The following is a 13525-nucleotide window of genomic DNA, read 5'->3' as shown; positions in this document are numbered from 1 at the left end:
TGGAAAGGTAGAAAAATGGCCACTATTGATTCACTAGATGCTGGAATAAAATGCATTTTCTCCTAGGAATTGACCTTCTTTAGGCACAGGAGTACTTTCCAGAAGAAAATAGCTACATTGATAGCTAAACACTAAAAAGGAAGCGAGAAGAGAGACTATGAACTGGCATTTATCCAGTCTACAATATTTACTGATGCTTCATGGCAGTCTGTTTCTACCTAAGGTGGAGTAAGCTGCACTGAGCTCTGTTTCTGTATGAAGCCAATCCAAAAATATTCAAGCAAACCACATTAAAGCACTTTGAAGACAACCTATTTGAGAGAATGGAGTCAGTGAATGCACAGACCAAGGCAAAGAAAGAAGGGAGCTAAGTGGTGCATACTCCAAGTTCCCAAGATGCAATAGTGAGTGAAACAGGCTGATGGAAGCGAGGAGGATGAGTGTCACGTGACAGTGCACTGGAGAGTTCAGAGTGGTATGAGGGAAATCCAGGAGAGCTACACAGGACCCCCTTGCATATGTAACAGAGCAGTGGATCACGTGTGTTCAGAAAGGAGCCTGACATTGAGGAATAAAACACATGAAGAGATGACAGGAAACTACCTATTGTTCACACACTGCCAGGAAGTGATGTCTTTACAGAACAGAGGACATCAGAGATGCCTTGCTACAGCAGGGCAAAATTAACACCCCTTAAATCCTGCCCTGAAATATCCAAAAATTTATAAAACCAAGAGAGGAAGAACCAACTTTCTTGTAAGTGATCTAATTATTGCCAAAAACAGGGCTCAAGAAATCTAATTGCACATTACAGATATAAAAGATTGAAATCGTACAGAAGGTTGATGAGCATAGCGAATGTTAACCCATGTGTTAAACATCAGTGTTTTATCTGAGTAGTCCTAATTACAAGTCATTTGTTTTCCTCTGACATTTCTTACAAGTGAATAAAAGAAAGAAACCCCATGCCAATAGATATGCATGCCAGTAGTTCATCTCTTATAATCCTATTTACTCATGAGGCTCAGAGGATCTTGGTTCATAGCTACCAGGGGTAGGTAAATATAGAAGAACTTTACCTTCAGTTAGTCATCAAAAAACTAGAAAGTAGAGGATCAAGTGGTACAGAGCCAGCCATAAGTAAACAACCAAGCAAGTTTTTGAGGATTGGATTTCAAGCCTTACTATACACACACACACAGTGATCAAATTAGTGCCAGAAAGTATCCTCTCTAAGAAGGAATCTAGGGCTGGGAGTTTGGCCTAGTGGTAGAGTGCTTGCCTAGCATGCACGAAGACCCGGGTTCAATTCCTCGTTACCACATACATATATACAAAAAAGCCAGAAGTGGTGCTGAAGCTCAAGTGATAGAGCTCTAGCCTTGAGAAAGTCCAAGGACAGTGCTCAAGCCCTGAGCTCAAAGCCCAAGACTGGCAAAAAAAAAGAAGGAATCTAGTAGGCTGAAGAGACCCCTCTCTAGATTTCCCCCTAATTTCCTGAGTAAGCTGTGGGCTGTAAATTCCTGACAGAAGAACAAAGGCAAGAAACCAGGTGGAAATGTTACAATTTTATTGGCCTCTTGCATATGGCCAGCTTGTGCCTTATGGTCAAATTACTAAAAAAAAAAAAAACCCTGCTAACTGAAGGGTCGGGGCTCTCAATTCTAACCTGCTGTGTGGCTGATGATTAGGAGCCCAGGCTCAAGCTTGCAATAAAAGGCTCTCAGGTGTTTACATCAGCTCCTAGCTACTCAGGAGGCTGAAATGTGAGGAACAAGGTTCAAAGCCAGCCCCAGAACAAAAGGACTTGAGACACTTTATCTTCAATTAATCTCTAGAAAGTGGGAAGTGGGGCTTGGCTCAAGAGTAGGGAAGCTGAAGAACTCAAGGACAACACCTAGGGTAGGGTGGTAAACTTGAGCTGAAGAGCTCAGGGACAGTGCCCAGGCCCAGTTCAAGACCCATGACCCACCCCCCAAAAATTACAAGATGTGGTTTAACAGATGCCAGAGGAAATAAAAGTAGTTTTCACAGATATTAAAACTCCATCTTGCACACTGAAGTCATCATACAGAGAAAATCAGAGCTTTTATATTTGTGTTTATTCTTTATTTAACTTAAACTACTATAGTTGAGTATCAAATACATATTTTAAGTACTAATATCTTCACTGGGCTAGAAATAAAATATGAAAACACTTTCTAGAAGAAAAATTGCTTATGTCTCAAAAGATGATATTGATATGATCAGAGGGATCCTAATACTGAATTAAGCAAAAGAAAAAGTATCATCAGCTGGGCTCTAGTGGCTCACAACTGTAATCTTAACTACTCAGGAGGCCAAGGTCTCAGAATCCCTGCTTGAAATCAGCTTAGGAATCAAAGTCTATGGGACTTACCTCCAACAAACCTCCAAAAAACTAGAAGTGGAGCTGTGGCTCAAATGGGAGAGTGCTAACCAGGAGCAAAAACATATAGGTGCCCAACTCTGAGATAAAGCCATAGGATCATCACCAACAAGCAACACCAAGAAGAAGAAAAACAAGTATTTTCCTAGATACAAAAGGACTCAAGAGGGTATTAATCTATTTATTAAGGAAAAGCTTTCTCTGGCAAGAAAGCAGTAAATCATGTGAGAGAGTTCAATGGAAATTTTCTTCTGTACATTAGCTTTATTTTTTTCTTTTTTTAAATTCTTTATTGTAATTAATAAAAGGGTTACATGATATTTGCCAGATAGAAGGTGCATTAATTCACATACATTGATACCCTTTCACATGTCTTGGTACCCATTACCCTCCCCCGACACCCCCCACCCGTCTTGGTTTTCCCCCCTTCCCTATCAAATTTCAAATAACCAAATACAAATAAATTCAATATATCAGATAACAAAGTGAGAGACTGTAACAATATGAGGTACCCAAGGGACAGCAAAGGAGATGAGAGACAACATAGTACATTAAGGACAACAATCATTCGTTATATGGCTTTTGTTTCAATATCCTGGAGGTCCTTTCAATTAGCTTCATACTATATGGCCTTACGTATCAAGATTTTGCTCTATTGCAGATCTCTGCTAGTAGAGCCCAAAGTTTCTACTGATTATGACGAATGAGGGAAACCATTGAGCCTAAGTTCCTTTGAGTCTGGCTTACTTCACTTAATATGATTTTTTCTAAGTCTTTCCATTTCCTATCAAATGGGGTGATGTCATTCTTTCTGACAACAGCATAGAATTCCATTGTGTACAAATACCACAACTTGTTGATCCACTCATCAACTGAGGGACATCTAGGTTGGTTCCATATCTTTGCTATGGTGAATAGTGCTGCAATGAACATTGTTGTGCTAGTGGATTTAGTATGCCCTTGTTTCTGGATGGTTGGGTAAATGCCAAGTAGTGGAATTGCTGGGTCATAGGGGAGTTCTATGTTTAGCCTTTTGAGGCACTGCCACACTGCTTTCCATAGTGGTTGAACAAGTTTGCACTCCCACCAACAGTGTAGTAGTGATCCCTCCTGGCTACATCCCCTCCAGCATCTGTTATTATTCGTTTTCCTGATCCTGGCCATTCTAACTGGAGTGAGGTGGAATCTTAGAGTTGTTTTGATTTGCATTTCTTTTATGACCAGAGATGTTGAGCATTTCCTCATGTGTCTATAGGCCATTTTTGTTTCTTCTTCAGAGAAGACTCTCTTTAAGTCTTTGGCCCATTTTTTTAATGGGATGGTTGTTACTTTGGAGATTAGTTTTGGAGTGATTCAATTTTTTGAGTTGTTGATATATTTTAGATTGTACATTAGCTTTAAATACTGTGTTTGATCCAGGAGTTTGACCTATTGGTAAGAGTGCTTGCCTATCCCATATCACGTATCATGTTTGATTCCTCGGTATCACATACATAGAAAAAGGTGGAAGTGGTGCTGTGGCTCAAGGGCTAGAACACTATCCTTGAGAACATAAGGACAGTATTCAGGCCCTGAGTTCAAGTCGTAAGCCTGGCAAAAAACGAAAAGGAAGAGAAAGAAAGAAAGAAAGAAAGAAAGAAAGAAAGAAAGAAAGAAAGAAAGAAAGAAAGAAAGAAAGAAACTAACTACAGCCAAGCACAGTGTCTCATGCCTGTAATCTTAGCTATTCAGGAGTCTGAGATCTGAGAATCTCTATTCAAATCCAGATCAGGCACTAAAGACCCTGAAGATTGTGAGACTCTTATCTCCAATTAACCACTAGGAAATGGGAAATGGCACTGTGGCCAAGGGGTAGGGCGGTAGCCTTAAACTGAAATGCTAAGGGACAGCACCCAAGCCCAGAATCCAAGCCCAACAGCCAAAAACAGAAGAAAATACCATTTACAGCTTTCCTCTGTGAATAAAAAAAGTATAATAAGCTTTAAAAAAGGCAAAAGGACAGTTGCTTGCGTAATCCCTTTATCTTTCTTTCTTTGGATTTCAGATTTACCTGGTTTCAGCCTTTAAACTGAGGGCCTCTCTTACCCTTTCTCGCCTTTCTGTACCACACTTGGCCTTTACCTCATGAGGTACACTGTCTGCCTCCTTTTTTTTTTTTTACTACTTATTGTGGATAGGGAGTCTCCCAGACTTTTGTGATGGGTTGGCTTTGAACTTGGACCTACCAATTCCCAGCCTCTTGATTAACAAAAGTATAAGCTGTATATGGTAAGAAGAGTTACTTCTTTTTTTTTTTTTGCTAGTCTTGGGGCATGAACTCAGGGCCTGAGCACTGTCTTTAGGCTTTTTCCTCAAGGTTAGTTCTCTACCACTTGAGGCAAAACACCACTTCGGTGTATGTGGCACCAAGGAATCAAATCCTGGTCTTCATGCATGCTAGGCAAGCACTCTACCACTAGGCCAAACTCCTAGCCCAAGAAGAGCTACTTCTTAAATGTGAGAAATCTCCTTGTCCTCCTGCTGTCATTCCTTTTCTGTTCATTATAACAATGTAGATGCCAGGATAATGGGTATCTTTCTAGCTGACACCTGCTCAACCCCTGACTGTCAGGATAAAATGATGAACCTAGGCATGCTCTGCTCTGTCTCCCTGGATGATGATCCTCCTAGAGATTCACTCGTCTGTCAGCTTTCTTTCCATGGAGGATCAATGTCATATTAGGGAACCTGTTGTCTGAGTAGGGAATTTTCTTCCTTCTGGCTTCCATCTCAGGAACAAAGGAAATGTAAATCCTTCTCAACATCTTCCCTGGAAGGGGTTCTAGAGCTAAAAATTCTTTGCTGACAGATTCCTTCTCTGTCATGTCAATACAATGCAAACATGCATGGTTTGTTTCCTGATGGTGTCTCCATAGGTAAATATTCAGAAAAGGAAACTGATTCAGTTTTGAATACACAACACAATTTTAACATGGCATGAAGCCATGATTCTAAGTTTCTATTGGATATGTGGATTAATGGTTTTCTTCCACTTGGTTATAGTCTATACAGGGTCTTTCATCTGTGTATACTCACAGCAGAAAGTCCAGTGTGAATCTATGCTAAGCTATATTTATATCAGTCTATAAAAATGTGGTTGTATTTTCTGATTCAATTCATTAAAATGAAATATTCTGGGTTTTTTGTAATATTCAGCACCCTTCCCAATCATCTCCTTCAGACACATGTCAGACTCTTCTCTCCCTCAATCCACACATTGAAGGTACGCATACCACATGATATATTTCTGTTCCAGTCTTTGGCATTAATGATTTTAATATGAAATTATGAATTGGGAGCCATTAAGAATTATTTCCCTTTGATAAGAAGCTAAGGGTTAATGACAAAATAGGATTCTTAATTCTGACTAATTAGTCAGTCTTTGATTTGGATTTAAAGTTTTATCACATGAGGCATATTTATTATCAGAAGCACAAATCAATCACACATTTTGAGCATAACTCTAAAGATCATACTTAATATGATGCTGATATTTCTTAAGTGTTTTAGTAAGTACTCATACTTGCAAAAATAATTATAGCAGTTGCTGATTTGACCTATTAATTGTTCAGGATAGTCTGGGAAGTAAATTCCTTTGGCTATATTATTGAAAATACAAAACCCACTTATACGAGAAGATAGAATATAAATAATGAACATACCAAAGGCTGGATATGTTTCCTCACAACTGTCTTGCTCTTCTGATGCAATATACTGAGTCACATCCTGTAAAGTCAGATAAATCATAGTATTTACAGCAAAAGAAACACTGATCCTTAAGTAAGAAATAACAAAAGTATATTTCCTCAAGTGTTCAATGTAATTCTTATTGGAATACTTTTATTTTTCCTTCAGCTATTACTTCAATGACCTAGGTCTTCATCATTTAAATATATACTGAGTATCATGTAAGATGGACACACAGACACATTTTGGTTATTAATTTGACACAAGTAAGCTAGCAGAATAAAAAAGAAACACTAGGGCCGGGATTGGGAGCAGTAGTATTCTAATGGTCTAGTGCTCACATAGCATGTATGAAGCCCTAGTTTCAATTCCTCAGTATCCCATACACAGAAAAAAAGCTGGAAATGGTGATGTGGCTCAGGTGATATAGTGCTAGCCTTGAGAAAGCCCAAGAACAATGCCCAAGCTGTGAGTTCTAGCCCCAGGACTGGCAAAAGACAGAGACAGAGACAGAGAGACAAAGAGAGAGAAAGACAGAGAGACAGAGAGAGAGAGGCACAAAATACCAAAATGAGGGCTGGGAGTATAGCCTCATGGTAGAGTGCTTGCCTAGCATGCAAGAAGCCCTGGGTTCAATTCCTTGGTACCATGTACATAGAAAAAGCCAGAAGTGGTGCTGTGGTGCAAGTGGTAGAACATTAGCCTTGAGAAAGTTCAAGACAGTGCCCAGGCTCTGAGTTCAAGCACCAGGACTGCCATTAAAAAAAATACCAAAATGAGGGGCCGGGAATTTGGTCTGGTCGTAGAGTGCTTGCCTAGCATGCATGAAGACCCAGGTTCAATTCCTAGTTACCACATAACAGTGCTCAGGCCCTGAGTCCACACCCTGGATTGGCATCTCCTTTGCTGTCCCTTAGTTATCTCATATTGGTATAGTATCTCACTTTGTTATCTGATATATTGAATTTATTTGTATTTAGATATTTGAAATTTGATAGGGAAGGGGGGAAAACCAAGACAGGTTGGGGGTGTGTGGGGGGGAGGGAAACCGGTACCAAGACATGTGAAAGGGTATCAATGTATGTGAATTAATGCACCTTCTATCTGGCAAATATCATGTAACCCTTTTACTAATAAAAAAAAAAAATAACCGGAGTCAATGAACGCCGCTGCGACCCGAGCTCCTGAGGCCGCTGGCAGCCCGAGGACCAGACTGGCGTCCAGCTGGAGGCAGTGTCTGGAGTGGGGGGGGCCGCCCGCGGAGTCGCCAGCCATGGTGAAGTCTTGCAGGGCCACCGCGAGGTCCCCTCGCCCCGCATCCCTCCAGGACGCCGGCTGGCTGCCGGGGCGGCGCTGAGCTGCGCTGCTGGTGTTCTGGCTCCTGGTGGCTGGAGCCACGGACAGATGCTACCTGGTGCTCAGACATCTCCGCTGGCCAAGGTCGACTGGCTAGGCCTGGGCGGCTGCTTCTCCAGCGCCAGTGGCGGGCGATCGCCTGGCGCTGCTGACAGATCCCTGCATGTCACTAAGTCCACCATGCTTCACAGAAGAAGATAGATTTAGTCTGGAAGCTCTTCAGACGATCCATAAACAAATGGATGATGACAAAGATGGTGGGATTGAAGTAGAGGAAAGCCATGAATTTATCAGAGAAGATAGGAAGTATAAAGAGGCGACTAATACGCATAGCCATCTGCACAGAGAAGACAAGCCTATTACTGTTGAGGATTTGTGGAAGCGATGGAAAGCATCGGAAGTTCATAAATGGACCCTTGAAGATCCCCTTCAGTGGTTGATAGAATTTGTGGAACTCCCACAATATGAGAAGAATTTTAGAGACAATAATGTCAAAGGAACAACACTTCCCAGGATCGCAGTACATGAGCTTTCATTTATGATTTCTCAGTTGAAAATCAACGACCGGAGTCACAGACAGAAACTACAGCTCAAGGCCCTGGATGTGGCTTTATTTGGACCTCTGACACGTCCACCCCATAACTGGATGAAGGATTTTATTCTCACAGTTTCTATCCTAATTGGTGTTGGAGGATGCTGGTTTGCTTATACACAGAATAAGACATCAAAAGAACATGTTGCAAAAATGATGAAAGACTTAGAGAGTCTACAAACTGCAGAACAAAGTCTTACGGACTTACAAGAGAGGCTTGAAAAGGCACAGGAAGAAAACAGAAATGTTGCTGTCGAGAAGCAAAATCTAGAGCGCAAAATGATGGATGAAATCAATTATGCCAAGGAGGAGGCTTGTCGGCTGAGAGAGCTCAGGGAAGGAGCTGAGTGTGAACTGAGCAGATGTGAGTATGCAGAGCAGGAATTGGAGCAGGTTGCATGGCTCTAAAAAAGGCTGAAAAAGAATTTGAACTGCAAAGCAGCTGGTCTGTTCCAGATGCTCTTCAAAAATGGCTTCAGTTAACCCATGAAGTAGAAGTACAGTACTACAACATCAAAAGACAGAATGCTGAAATGCAGTTAGCTATCGCTAAGGATGAGGCAGAAAAAATTAAAAAGAAGAGAAGCACCGTCTTTGGGTCGCTACACGTTGCTCATAGCTCCTCCCTAGATGAAGTAGATCACAAGATTCTGGAAGCAAAGAAAGCTCTCTCAGAGTTGACAACTTGTTTACCAGAACGACTTTTTCGCTGGCAACAGATTGAGAAGATCTGTGGCTTTCAGATAGCCCATAACTCGGGACTCCCCAGCCTGACCTCTTCCCTTTATTCAGATCACAGCTGGGTAGTGCTGCCCCGAGTTTCCATTCCACCCTACCCAATTGCTGGAGGGGTTGATGACTTAGATGAAGACACACCCCCAATCGTGTCTCCATTTCCTGGGACTGTGGCTAAACCTGCTGGATCTTTAGCCCGAAGCAACAGCTTGTGTTGCTCTCGCCCTAGCATTGTGCCCTCTTCACCACAGTCCCAGCGAGCCCAGCTTCCTCCACATGCTCCTCATCCAGCCCATCCTCATCATCCTCACCTGCCTCAGCATCCCCAGCACTCATTGCCTTCCCCGGATCCAGACATCCTCTCAGTATCAAGTTGCCCTGCACTCTATCGGAATGAAGAAGAGGAGGAGGCCATTTATTTCACTGCCGAAAAGCAATGGGAAGTGCCAGACACAGCTTCAGAATGTGACTCCTTCAACTCTTCCATTGGAAGAAAGCAGTCTCCTCCCCCAAGCCTCGAGATATACCAACCAGTGTCTCCTCGGAAGATATCCAGAGATGAGCTCTCCCTAGAGGATTCTTCTAGAGGAGATTCACCCGTGACAGCAGATCTCTCCCGGGGCTCTCCTGATTGTGTAGGTCTGACAGAAACGAAGAGTATGATCTTCAGTCCTGCAAGCAAAGTGTACAACGGCATCTTGGAGAAGTCCTGTAGCATGAACCAGCTCTCTAGTGGCATCCCGGTGCCTAAACCTCATCACACATCATGTTCCTCCACTGGCAATGAAAGCAAACCAGTTCAGGAAGCCCCAAGTGTTAGCAGGATAAGCAGCATCCCCCATGACCTTTGTCATAATGGAGAGAAAAGCAAAAAGCCATCAAAAATCAAAAGCCTTTTTAAGAAGAAGTCTAAGTGACCTACCTAGCTGTTTTGTTGTGATTCCATTTCAGTAGCACCTGTACACTTTTTTTCCATCCATCCTCTACTCCCTATTTTTGTTTTAATTTTAGGACTGCAATTAACTCCATTGGGGCTTTCAAAACTGGATGCCATAGTGGAATGTCCTGCAAGGCAACTGACTACTGTCTGCTTATTTAAGTGACTACATAGCCAATTCATCAAGCCAATTACTGAAAAATCATGAAGAGATGAGACAGTTTACAGTCATTTCCTGCCTATTTATTTCTGCATTTTTGATGGTGATGTATATACAATATTTTGTTGAAAGCCACTATGGACTTACAAGCTTTAATGGACTACTAAGCCAGCATGGGCTTGCAAAAATTACTTGTTTACCAGAGCATCTTCTTATCTTTCCACAGAGCTATTTACATGATGGACTATATAACTTAAAAGAAGTAAAACTAATTGCACTACTGTTTTCCAGACTGGAAAAAAAAGCTCTGCAAGTTAAACTGTATAGAGTTTGTAAAATGACTGTGGATAGGGGACTATTTTCACTTTTAGATCAAAATGGGTTTTTAAGTAGAAACTAGGGTTTCTAATAGACTTGATTTCTGGAAACGAAAACCCATGCTTTTATTATGGGACGCTTCTTCAAAATGCATTTAATATAAAGGTTCGAGTCCTGCTGTAAAGATCATGTTTTGTTTTCCCCAGGGCTTTCACTGGGATTTACTGCATTTCAGGCTGTATGATAAAAATATAAATAATTTAAGGAGAGAAACCTCTTGATTCCTTATGTGAATGGAAGAGCTAAAGCTTGATTGAAGGACTTAAAATATTCACAAGCTGAAACTGAGGTGGGGAGTGTGGGGATTCAGACCCTTGTTTACAGACTTTGAATAACTGCAAAGGACTTGTGGTTTGTGAAAAATTTGTACTGTGGAAAAGATAATAAATTGGAGACAATATTGAAAAAAAAAGAAGCAAGGTACACTGGGGGGAGAGGGGGAGCAGGGGCTCACGCCTATAATTCTAGCTACTCAGGAGGCTGAGATCTGAGGATCAAGATTCAAAGCCAGTGTGGGCACAAAAGGACCTGAGACTCTTGTTTCCAATTAACTTCTAGAAAATGTGAAGTGGGGCTTGGCTCAAGGGTAGGGAGGTAGCCTTGAGGTGAAGAGCTCAGGGACAGTGCCCAGGCCGAGCTCAAAACCCATGACCCACCCACACACACACAAAAAGAAGCAATGTACCCACTACCTGATGAATGTCACTGTAAGCCCTCTGTACATCACTCCAACAATAAAAAAAATAATAAATGTTATAACAGAGGTGTCCTCAGGGTCCTGTGGGAACACAGTGCAAATGAGGGCATGGGTCAACACCACCCTGAAAATAATCATCTGTGAATAACATATTAGATGGTTACACACACACACACACACACACACACACACACACACAATCAGACTTCCAGATGGAGGCCAATGGTTCACATATGTACTGCTAGCTACTCAAGATGCTGAGATCTGAGGACCTCGGCTCAAATCCAGCCAGGGCAGGAAAGGCCATGAGACTTGTATCTCCACCAAACTACTAAGAAAATCTGGAAGTCGAGCTGTGGTTCACGTGGTTGAGAGCCTTGAGCAAAACAACAAGCTCAAGGACAGAGCCTTGGCCCTGAGCTCAAGCCTCAGGACCAACACACAAAAACAAAAGTGTACTTTAGGAGAGGAGTGCTACAGTTCAGGGGCTCATTTACAGGAAGCAGCTCATCTTGTCTCCTCTCTTCCCCATGACACCCAGTGGTTGGCAGGATCTAGTTCACCCATCCTATGCTGTTCCCTCAGTGAAGAAGCCCCTAGACCTTAGCAGACTGGCCAGAGGCCCTGGCACTGGGGCTGTGCTGTCCCCGCCCCCTTCCTCTGGGCTCCACCCCCACGCTCTCGGGCACGCCCACTCTGCACAGGGAACAGTGGGAGACAAGGCCTTGGGTTCCTAGACTGGTAACCTCCAAGCTGGCAGCTTAATGGATGCTCTTGGTAGCTTTAGGAGGACACTTCTCCTCTCACTGCAAGGTAGGATCAGGCTGATTCCAGTTCCTCCAGAGCTGTTCATGGCTTCCGTGATTGTTTTCTTGCTTTCCTTCCCTCCTCTTCTTTCTTTCTTTTTCTTCTTTTTCTTTTCTTCTTCTTCTTCTTCTTCTTCTTCTTCTTCTTCTTCTTCTTCTTCTTCTTCTTCTTCCTCTTCTTCTTCTCCATCTCTCTCTCTCTCTCTCTCTCTCTCTCTCTCTCTCTCTCTCTCTCTCTCTCTCTCTCTCTCTCTCTCTCTCTTCATCCCTCCCACCCTCCCTCCCTCTCTCTTTCTGGCTGGCTTGCTTGCTTCCTCTTGCTTTCTTTCTCCCTGCCTCCCTTCTTTCCTTCCTTCCTTTCCTTCTATCTTTCTCCCCTTTTTCTCTTCCTCCCCCCTCCTTGTTCTCTTCTGTTTCTCTTCTCTCTCCCCCCTCCATGGCTCAAAGCCACCAAAGTTCATGACACTCTTATTTCCAGTTAACCACCAAAATTGCCAGAAATGAAGCCGTCAGTTACCTCATAGAATGCTAGTCTTGAGAAGAAAAAAAAAGCTTATGGACAGCATCCATTCTCTTGAGTTCAAGCCCTGTGGGTGGCCAAGAAAAATAAGGAAGAATGAGTTTTTTTATACCAAGAGCACAGTTACGCTGATGACTATCTTATTGGCACAAATGATGTGAAACATGCATTAGGTCCAAGAGACAGAAAATGACCAGACTCTGTGTTCTGATTTTAATGATTACAGCCCAATCTAGAACACCAAGATGAAAAAAAATTAATCCAGTTTTTATTTCTAAATGTTGGTCTTTTGCTTAATCAGCTGGTTAAGACTAGATTTGAGCCAGGCACTGGCGGCTTACTCCTGTATTTGCAGCTCCTCAGAAGGCTGAGATCTGAGGATCACAGTGTGAGGCATGCCTGGGTAGAAATGTAACCAGCAGGAAACAGAAGTAATGCTGTGGCTAAAATTTTAAGAGTGCCAGCCTTGAGCATAGGGAGGCTCAGGATCAGTGCCCAGTCCCTGAATTCAAGCCCCAGAACTTCCTTTGCTGAAATCATCTATTTGCCTAGAGGAGCTCCACGGTGGCTTTCATCTTTTACCTTTAGTGAGGTGGAAAAGTTTGCTCATTTACTTGGCCACACAAGATTGGAGCAGGAGAAAGCAATAGTCTCCTTACCTGTAGAGAATATAGTCTTTCTATTCCACAGCTTTTTGAAAGAGGAATAATAGCCTATTCCAGTGTATAGGAAGAGAATGGAGAAAGGGAACAATGAGAGACAGGTGAGAAAGACATTTGATACTGCTCTAGGAAGAAAGAGAGTAAAGAAGGAGCTGCTTGAAAGCAAACAAGAGAGGATAGGCCATGTCCTTTGATGCAGTTCATTATACTAACCTTAAAGTTTTCCACCACCTCTTACTGGAGAGCTTGAAGCCCTTCAGCCATACCTGTTTGGCCTCAGGTGAATGATTTACAAAGCATCTTCAATACCAAACGAAACAAATTTAACTGTTTTTAAAATCAAATTCTTATGTGAACGTTAATAGTTCCCTTGCGTTTTAAGAATTGGAGAATGATACAGGTTTGCAGCAAGGAGTGAGAACTACTCATAAAAGAAGACCCCCCCCAGGGGACCGGGAGTTTGGCCTAGTGGTTAAAGTGCTTGCCTAGCATGCATGAAGACCCGGGTTCGATTCCTCGATACCACATATAGAAAAAAACCCAGAAGTG

The 13525-nt window shown here is 42.4% G+C and overlaps 1 pseudogene; it reads left to right on the top strand.

The window, feature by feature from the left end:
- Positions 1 to 7292: 7292 nt before the first annotated feature.
- Positions 7293 to 9733, top strand: LOC150039561 (stromal interaction molecule 2 pseudogene; annotated as a pseudogene).
- The last annotated feature ends 3792 nt before the right edge of the window (positions 9734 to 13525 follow it).

This window comes from Megascapheus bottae, unplaced genomic scaffold (genome assembly GCF_031878675.1).
Source record: "Megascapheus bottae isolate mThoBot1 unplaced genomic scaffold, mThoBot2.hap1 HAP1_SCAFFOLD_453, whole genome shotgun sequence".
Taxonomy (NCBI): Eukaryota; Metazoa; Chordata; class Mammalia; order Rodentia; family Geomyidae; genus Megascapheus; species Megascapheus bottae.
Note: the sequence above shows the minus strand (reverse complement) of the source record. Positions and strands in the feature narration are given on the sequence as shown.